A 7,516-nucleotide genomic window follows, 5' to 3' on the forward strand; every position below is an offset into this window, starting at 1 on the left:
AGCCTCAAGCTATGCCAGGGGAAATTTAGGCTGGAAGTGAGGAGAAAGTTCTTCACTGAGAGAGTCATTGGACACTGGAATGGGCTGCCCGGGGAGGTGGTGGAGTCGCCGTCCCTGGGGCTGTTCAAGGCAGGATTGGACATGGCACTTGGTGCCATGGTGTAGCCTTGAGCTCTGTGGTAAAGGGTTGGACTTGATGATCTGTGAGGTCTCTTCCAGCCCTGATGATACTGTGATACTGTGATACTCCCATCATTGATGCGTCTTCCTCTGGCCCCAGTCCAACAGGTCCATATCTCCCCTGTTATGCTAGTTTGAGCCTAGCTGGGATATTTTGGTGAGAAGAATTAGGTGATAGGCTGTGAAAAGGAAACAATGGTGATGGCTACTGCACTCATAGGCTTGCTGAGATGGATAAGAACCAGAACACAAACATAGATAAAACAGTTTGCTCTTGGGCTTTAGGCTGCACTTCTCTCTCTTTCTAACTTAACTTGTCATCTGTGTGACTAATCCATCTGCTTCCTAGCCCCCCTGGCTGACTCTCCAAACTCACCTTGAACATAAGGTAATGTCTGGGGTAAGGTAGAGGGGTGGGAAGAAGGTGGAAGTGTGCTTGGGAACCCCTCCTGGGGACTCAGGTTTCTGGGAGGGCTGTTGTGTTTCTGTATTACTTTTTAGCTTGTCTATTTCTGCCTATAGCTGTATAGGTGCCCAGGGAGGTGGTGGAGTCACCATCCCTGGAGGTGTTCCAGAGAAGACTGGATGAGACACTTGGTGACATGGTTTCTTTAACTGGATAGGGCTGGGTGCTAGGTTGGATTGGATGATCTTGGAGGTCTTTTCCAACCTGGTCGAGTCTATGATTCTATAGTGTAAATACCTGCTTGTATCTTGTGCTAAGCTGTAAATACAGACCTTCATTCAATTTTCCAGAGCAGCTGAGTCTAGTCTGGGTGATTTTAAGTGTGGGGGGATGGATAACACCCAAAACATCACACCTGTGCTGAGGACAGGCTGCCCAGTGAGGTGACAGAGTCAACATCCCTGCAGGTATTAAAGAAGTGTGTGGACATGGCACTGTAGGACATGGTTTAGTGGCCACGGTGTTGTTGCATTGAAAGTTGAAGTCGATGCTCTTGAAGGTCTTTTCCAACCCCCTCAAAAAGTCTATGATTGTATGATAAGTGTCACCTCATTGATTATACACTTGGAATTAATTCATTCATCTCATTAGCAAAGATACTTTTATCTTGGATTGTGTTCCATAGCTTCTAGAAATTATCTCTGCTGATTTCCCCATGGTGCTGCTGCTCCTGGTAGCAGCATCAAACGCCTCGTGATGAGGGTTTCTTTAAGTGCTACCTAATGACTTTCTCTGGGATTGATGGTAAAATTAAATATTGTTATGTTTAGAAATGCCTGTTTAAAGTGTTAATTAAAATAGGAGGGGTGGGGGTGGGGGAGGGGGAAGGTAAAATATGCTTTTGGTCAACAAGATCTTTTGAAAATCTTCTCTAAAGTTCTTGATCAAGTGGAAAAAAGCCTTAGAAGGAAAAAAAAGTAGAAGTTAAAAGACACTTTTCATCCAAGTGACATAGTTTGCACTCTAAAAGAAGATGGAAGCTTTATCCTTCACAGAATAAAAAGACATTTACAGAGTAAGAGCCAACAATGCACTCGCAGCCCAGAAGGCAAATGACATCCTGGGCTACACCAAAGGGTGGCCAGCAGGCTGAGAGCAGTGATTCTTGCCTTCTGCTCTGCTGAGAGCTGTCCCAGGCTGAGAACTACAGGGATTAAAAACTATCCTCTGGGGACTAGAAGACTGTTATTCAATCCCACAATTTTGCTATCTCCTTATAAACTCGCAGCATAGAATCATAGAATCATAGAATCATAGAATCAACCAGGTTGGAAGAGAACTCCAAGATCACCCAGTCCAACCTAGCACCCAGCCCTATCCAATCAACCAGACCATGGCACTAAGTGCCTCAGCCAGGCTTTTCTTCAACACCTCCAGGGATGGTGCCTCCACCACCTCCCTGGGCAGCCCATTCCAATGCCAATCACTCTCTCTGACAACAAATTCCTCCTAACATCCAGCCTAGACCTCCCCTGGCACGACTTGAGACTGTCCCCCCATGTTCTATTGCTGGTTGCCTGGCAGAAGAGACCAACCCCACCTGGCTACAGCCTCCCTTCAGGTAGTTGTAGACAGCAATGAGGTCAGCCCTGAGCCTCTTCTTCTCCAGGCTGCACACTCCCAGCTCCCTCAGCCTCTCCTCATAGGATTTGTGCTCCAGGCTCCTCACCAGCTTTGTTGCCCTTCTCTGGACATGTTCCAGCACCTCAACATCTTTCTTGAATTTAGGAGCCCAGAACTGGACACAGCACTCAAGGTGTGGTCTGACCAGTGCTGAGTACAGGGGAAGAAGAACCTCCCTTGACCTACTGGCCACACTGTTCCTGATCCAGTCCAGGATGCCATTGGCTCTCTTGGCCACCTGGGCACACTGCTGCCTCATCTTCAGCCTACTATCTACCAGTACCCCCAGGTCCCTTTTCTCCTGGCTGCTCTCAGCCACTCTGTCCCCAGTCTGTAGTGCTGCTTGGGGTTGTTGTGGCCAAAGTGCAGAACCCTGCACTTGGCCTTGTTCAATCTCATCCCATTGGCCTCTTCCCACCCATCCAGCCTGTCAAGGTCCCTCTGCAGGGCTCTCCTACCCTCCAACAGATCCACACCTGCTCCTAGCTTAGTGAACTCGTTCCCTCCTCCTCCTACCCTGTGTCTGGCAAGAGCCACTTTATCAGGAGGAACAAGTAAGCAGTAGTCCTGTTTTGGGGACTCCAAAGTGTTTAGGCCTCTTGGATGGCAGAGGCATTGGTGGGGGGGAGGATTGGAGCATTGGGGAGTATAGATTTAGTTTTTTGAGGGGTTGGGGGAAAATGCAAGGGGGTTTGCCAGGGATGCAATAATTGCTTTGTAATGTCTATTTCTGTATCTCTCTCCAAATCTAATTCTGTATTTTTTTCTCCAGTTTCATTTGAGAGCTTCATTTCTGTCAGGTCTCTTTAAAAAGCACGACCAGAGCTCACCTGGAGTGTCATCTGCAGCTATGGAACTCCCAACACAAGAGAAACAGGGACCTGATGGAGTGGGTCCAGAGTAGGCTGTAAAGATGATCACAGAGCTGGACAACCTCCCTGATGGAGACAAGCTGGAGAGTTGGGACTGTTCACTCTGCTGAAAAGACAGGTCCAGGGAGACATTATAGTGGCTTTTCAGCCCCTGTAATGGAGCAAAGCTGGAGGTGACAAGATTCATGCTGGAGGTGAGGAGGAAGCTGTTGAGCATGAGAGTGGTGAGAGCCTGGAGTGGGTTGCCCAGGGAGGTGGTTGAGGCTCCATGGCTGGAGGTATCACAGTATCACAGTATCACAGCATCATCAGGGTTGGAAGAGACCTCACAGATCATCAAGTCCAACCCTTTACCACAGAGCTCAAGGCTAGACCATGGCACCAAGTGCCACGTCCAGTCCTGCCTTGAACAGCTTCAGGCCAGGCTGGATGAGGCTGAGGGCAGCCTGATCTAGGTTAGGGTGTCCCTGGGCATGTCAAGGGGGTTGGAACTAGCTGATCCTTGTGTTCTCTTCCAACCCTGACTGGTTCTATGATTCAGTACCTGAAGGGGCCTACAAGAAAGCTGGGGGGGGGGGGGATTTTTACAATGAATGGTCATAAAAAGAATAGAGGGTGGGGAACAGATTGAAGTTTGAGGGCAGATTTCAGCCAGAGACTAGGAAGAAATTCTTTCCAGTGAGGGTTGTGAGACACTGGAACAAGTTGCCCAGGGAGGTCATGGATGCTCTCTCCAAAGAGATGCTCAAGGCCAGATTGGATGAAGCCTTGAGCAACCTGGTCTATCGTGGAAGGTGTCCCTGACCATGGCATGGGAGTTGGAACTAGATGAACCTTAAGGTTGTTTCTGATCAAATAATTCTATGAATCTCTGCTTTCTACTAGAATGTCTCATTTTCAATGGCTATAGTATGAAATATGCACCATGCTGTAGCCATGCAAGAAGAGCTGCTGGTGAGTTTTCAAGTCATATATTCCTTCATTTCTTCAGCTGCTGTGTTACATGATTTTGTAAGAGACAGCTCAGCCTACAGAAATGCTCCATGGATTTTTACACACTGGGCTTGAGCCAAAACCTTCCTCAAGCTACTGCAGTATTGGCAACCTTCCCTAACTGTGACTTGCAAACATGCAGCTGAAAACAATACAGATGTAAATGAGTGAAAGGCTTGTAATTCTAATTCCATAACACTTGGATCATTCACTTCAGATGCTTGTGCTTCATTAAAAAAACACAAAGGAAGTTTCTTTCTTTCTTTCTTTCTTTCTTTCTTTCTTTCTTTCTTTCTTTCTTTCTTTCTTTCTTTCTTTCTTTCTTTCTTTCTTTCTTTCTTTCTTTCTTTCTTTCTTTCTTTCTTTCTTTCTTTCTTTCTTTCTTTCTTTCTTTCTTTCTTTCTTTCTTTCTTTCTTTCTTTCTTTCTTTCTTTCTTTCTTTCTTTCTTTCTTTCTTTCTTTCTTTCTTTCTCCCTCCCTCCCTCCCTCCCTCCCTCCCTCCCTCCCTCCCTCCCTCCCTCCCTCCCTCCCTTCCTCCCTTCCTCCCTTCCTCCCTTCCTCCCTTCCTCCCTTCCTCCCTTCCTCCCTTCCTCCCTTCCTCCCTTCCTCCCTTCCTCCCTTCCTCCCTTCCTCCCTTCCTCCCTTCCTCCCTTCCTCCCTTCCTTCCTTCCTTCCTTCCTTCCTTCCTTCCTTCCTTCCTTCCTTCCTTCCTTCCTTCCTTCCTTCCTTCCTTCCCCCCCCCATATATTATTCCTAAAAATCTCTCAGGCATTTGGGCACACCAATTTTGATCTACTTTATGAAACTATCACCAAAAAAATATGGCACCTTAGTAACAAGCTGTGAACTGCAGTGTCTGGGCTGATTAAAACCTATTATTACAAGTCAGTGATAAGCAGTATAGCAAGCATGTTCTAAAGAAATGGTGTGTAGATACTTGGCACAGCTGAGTGGGATAGGAAAGACTGAGCTTAATGTCAGAGGTCCTGCAATGACAATCAAACAAGAGAGTTTTTCCAGAGCTCAGTGAGTAGGACCTATGCCAAGCTGAAGGATCTTGGTTCCATCTTAATAGTTGCCATGACAATATATTCACAAACATAAAGTGGTGAATGCATCTCCTTTTATCATCTCTCTGACTGCCTAAAGAAAGCCAAGGTGCTGGAAACTTCTCACCACTGCAGCAGAACACTGCTCTGCCATTTATAAGTGGCATGCAGCTGAATTTGGATGGGCTTTGTTCTGCCTGCACAAAATGCAGAATCAAAGAACCATTGAAATGTTGAGGTTGAAAGAGACCTTTGAGATCATGAGGGCCAACTGCTTGCTTAGAGCTCACAATCCCACTGCTATTGCTAAGTCAATAGCACTAAACCATGTCACTTAGCACTATATCTTTTAAACACCTCCAGGAATAGGGCCTCCATCACCTCCTTGGGCAGCCTGTTCTAATATCTGACAATCATAGAATCATAGAATCAGTCAGGGCTGGAAAGGACCACAAGGATCATCTAGTTCCAAACCCCCTGCATGGGCAGGGACACCCTACCCTAGATCAGACTGGCCATCCAGACTGGCTTTAAATACTTCCAGAGATGGGGCCTCAACCACCTCCCTGGGCAACACATTCCAGGCTCTCACCACTCTCATGCACAACTTCCTCCTCATGCCCTGTCTGAACCTAATCCCCTCCAGCTTTGCTCCATTTCCCCTAGTCCTATCACTGCCTGAGAGCCTAAAAAGTCCCTGTTCACTTTTTTTGTAGGCCCCCTTCAGATTCTGGAAGGCCACAAGAAGGTCACCTGGGAGCCTCCTCTTCTGCACACTGAACAGCCCCAACTCTTTCAGTCTGTCCTCATAGCAGAGCTGCTGCAGCCCTCTGAGCATCCTCGTGGCCCTTCTCTGGACACACTCCAGCATCTCAGCATCCCTCTTGTAATAGTGGCTCCAGAAGTGGATGCAGTACTCCAATCCTTGTGTAGGCTGCATAATTCCCAATGGCTTCCAAGTCCTTAATTTATTTTACAAGAATTAGAACTGCTCTTTTGCATCTGGAATATTTGTTTGTGATCCCTCAATGGTTATGTTCTTGCTTTTCCCAGCTGATCTTGAAACGTTACTGGAAAGGCAACTTAATGAGGTTTAGCTGCTGCATAAGGATAAATTTAATCTTAACTATTAATTTGGTGGATTTAATAAAAATGGCTTTTTTAAAGAGCTATCCAAAACAAAAAAAAGACAACACAGATGTTTCTAGTGATATGATGATAAGGAAAACACCCAGAGGCACCCAGGGACAGAACAAGAAGACACAGCCTCAAGCTGTGCCAGGGCAGGTTTAGGCTACATGTTAGGAAGAAGTTCTTCACAGCAAGAGTGATTGGCATTGGAATGGGCTGCCCAGGGAGGTGGTGGAGTCCCCATCCCTGGAGGTGTTTAAAAGGAGACTGCATGAGGCATTTAGTGCCAAGGTTTAGTTAATTAGAAGGGTTAGGTGATAGGTTGGACTTGATGATGTAGAAGGTCTTTTCCAACCTGGTTAATTCTGTGATTCTTTATTTTCAGGTTGCCTTGCACACTGGTCATGGAGTCTCATTCTCTGGAGAGATTCCAGACCCACCTAGGCATTATGATCCTGGGCAAGCTGATGTGGGTGACCCTGCTTTAGCAGGGGGATTGGACTGGATGATCCCCAGAGGTGCCTTCCAACTCCCACCACCTTAGGATTCTGTGAGGTCTGCTGATGTACTCATCTATACAGAGAAGGCAGAACTCTACAGGCTGTAATACTGGGTTTTCTCATCTGCAGTCATTTTGGACCTGTGCTGCTGGAGGTAAAAGTTCAATTCACCAATCTGATTTAGTTGGGGCAATTAATGAGTCAGGACTTGTAAAATGTGTAGTTATTTTTATTTCCAGAAAGCCCTGCCCACAACTATCTACAAATGAATTAAATATGGGTTCTAATTTGCTCAGGAAAATCTTCACAAGGATGTTCATGGGCAATTCATTCATTTAGGTGAAACAGAAAACTGGAAAAGTTTAGGCACAAAATGGCTCTGCCCCACTTATAAATAGGCAGCCTAGAGCCCTAGGGAAACTCTGTGCTACTCACTGAGGTGGAGTAGAAAGTTTGAGATAGTCCCTGGCTCTTTTGTGGCAGTGTTGGAACTGCTCAGCCATTGAAAGGCTTCTAGATCTTCCCAGGGTGCTGGGAAAGAGGTAAGTGAGCTGTGACTTGATCCTGGTTCCTCTTGGCATGGTGGTTTACAGAGGTGCATGTAGGGTCCCTTGCAGATGTGCAGAGAGCACCATGCTGGTGGCACTTCTCCCCAAGTCGTGAGGCACTTAATGCCTTCTCCTGGTAAACTTGAGGCACTTA

Source organism: Pogoniulus pusillus, chromosome 8 (genome assembly GCF_015220805.1).
Source record: "Pogoniulus pusillus isolate bPogPus1 chromosome 8, bPogPus1.pri, whole genome shotgun sequence".
Lineage (NCBI taxonomy): Eukaryota > Metazoa > Chordata > Aves > Piciformes > Lybiidae > Pogoniulus > Pogoniulus pusillus.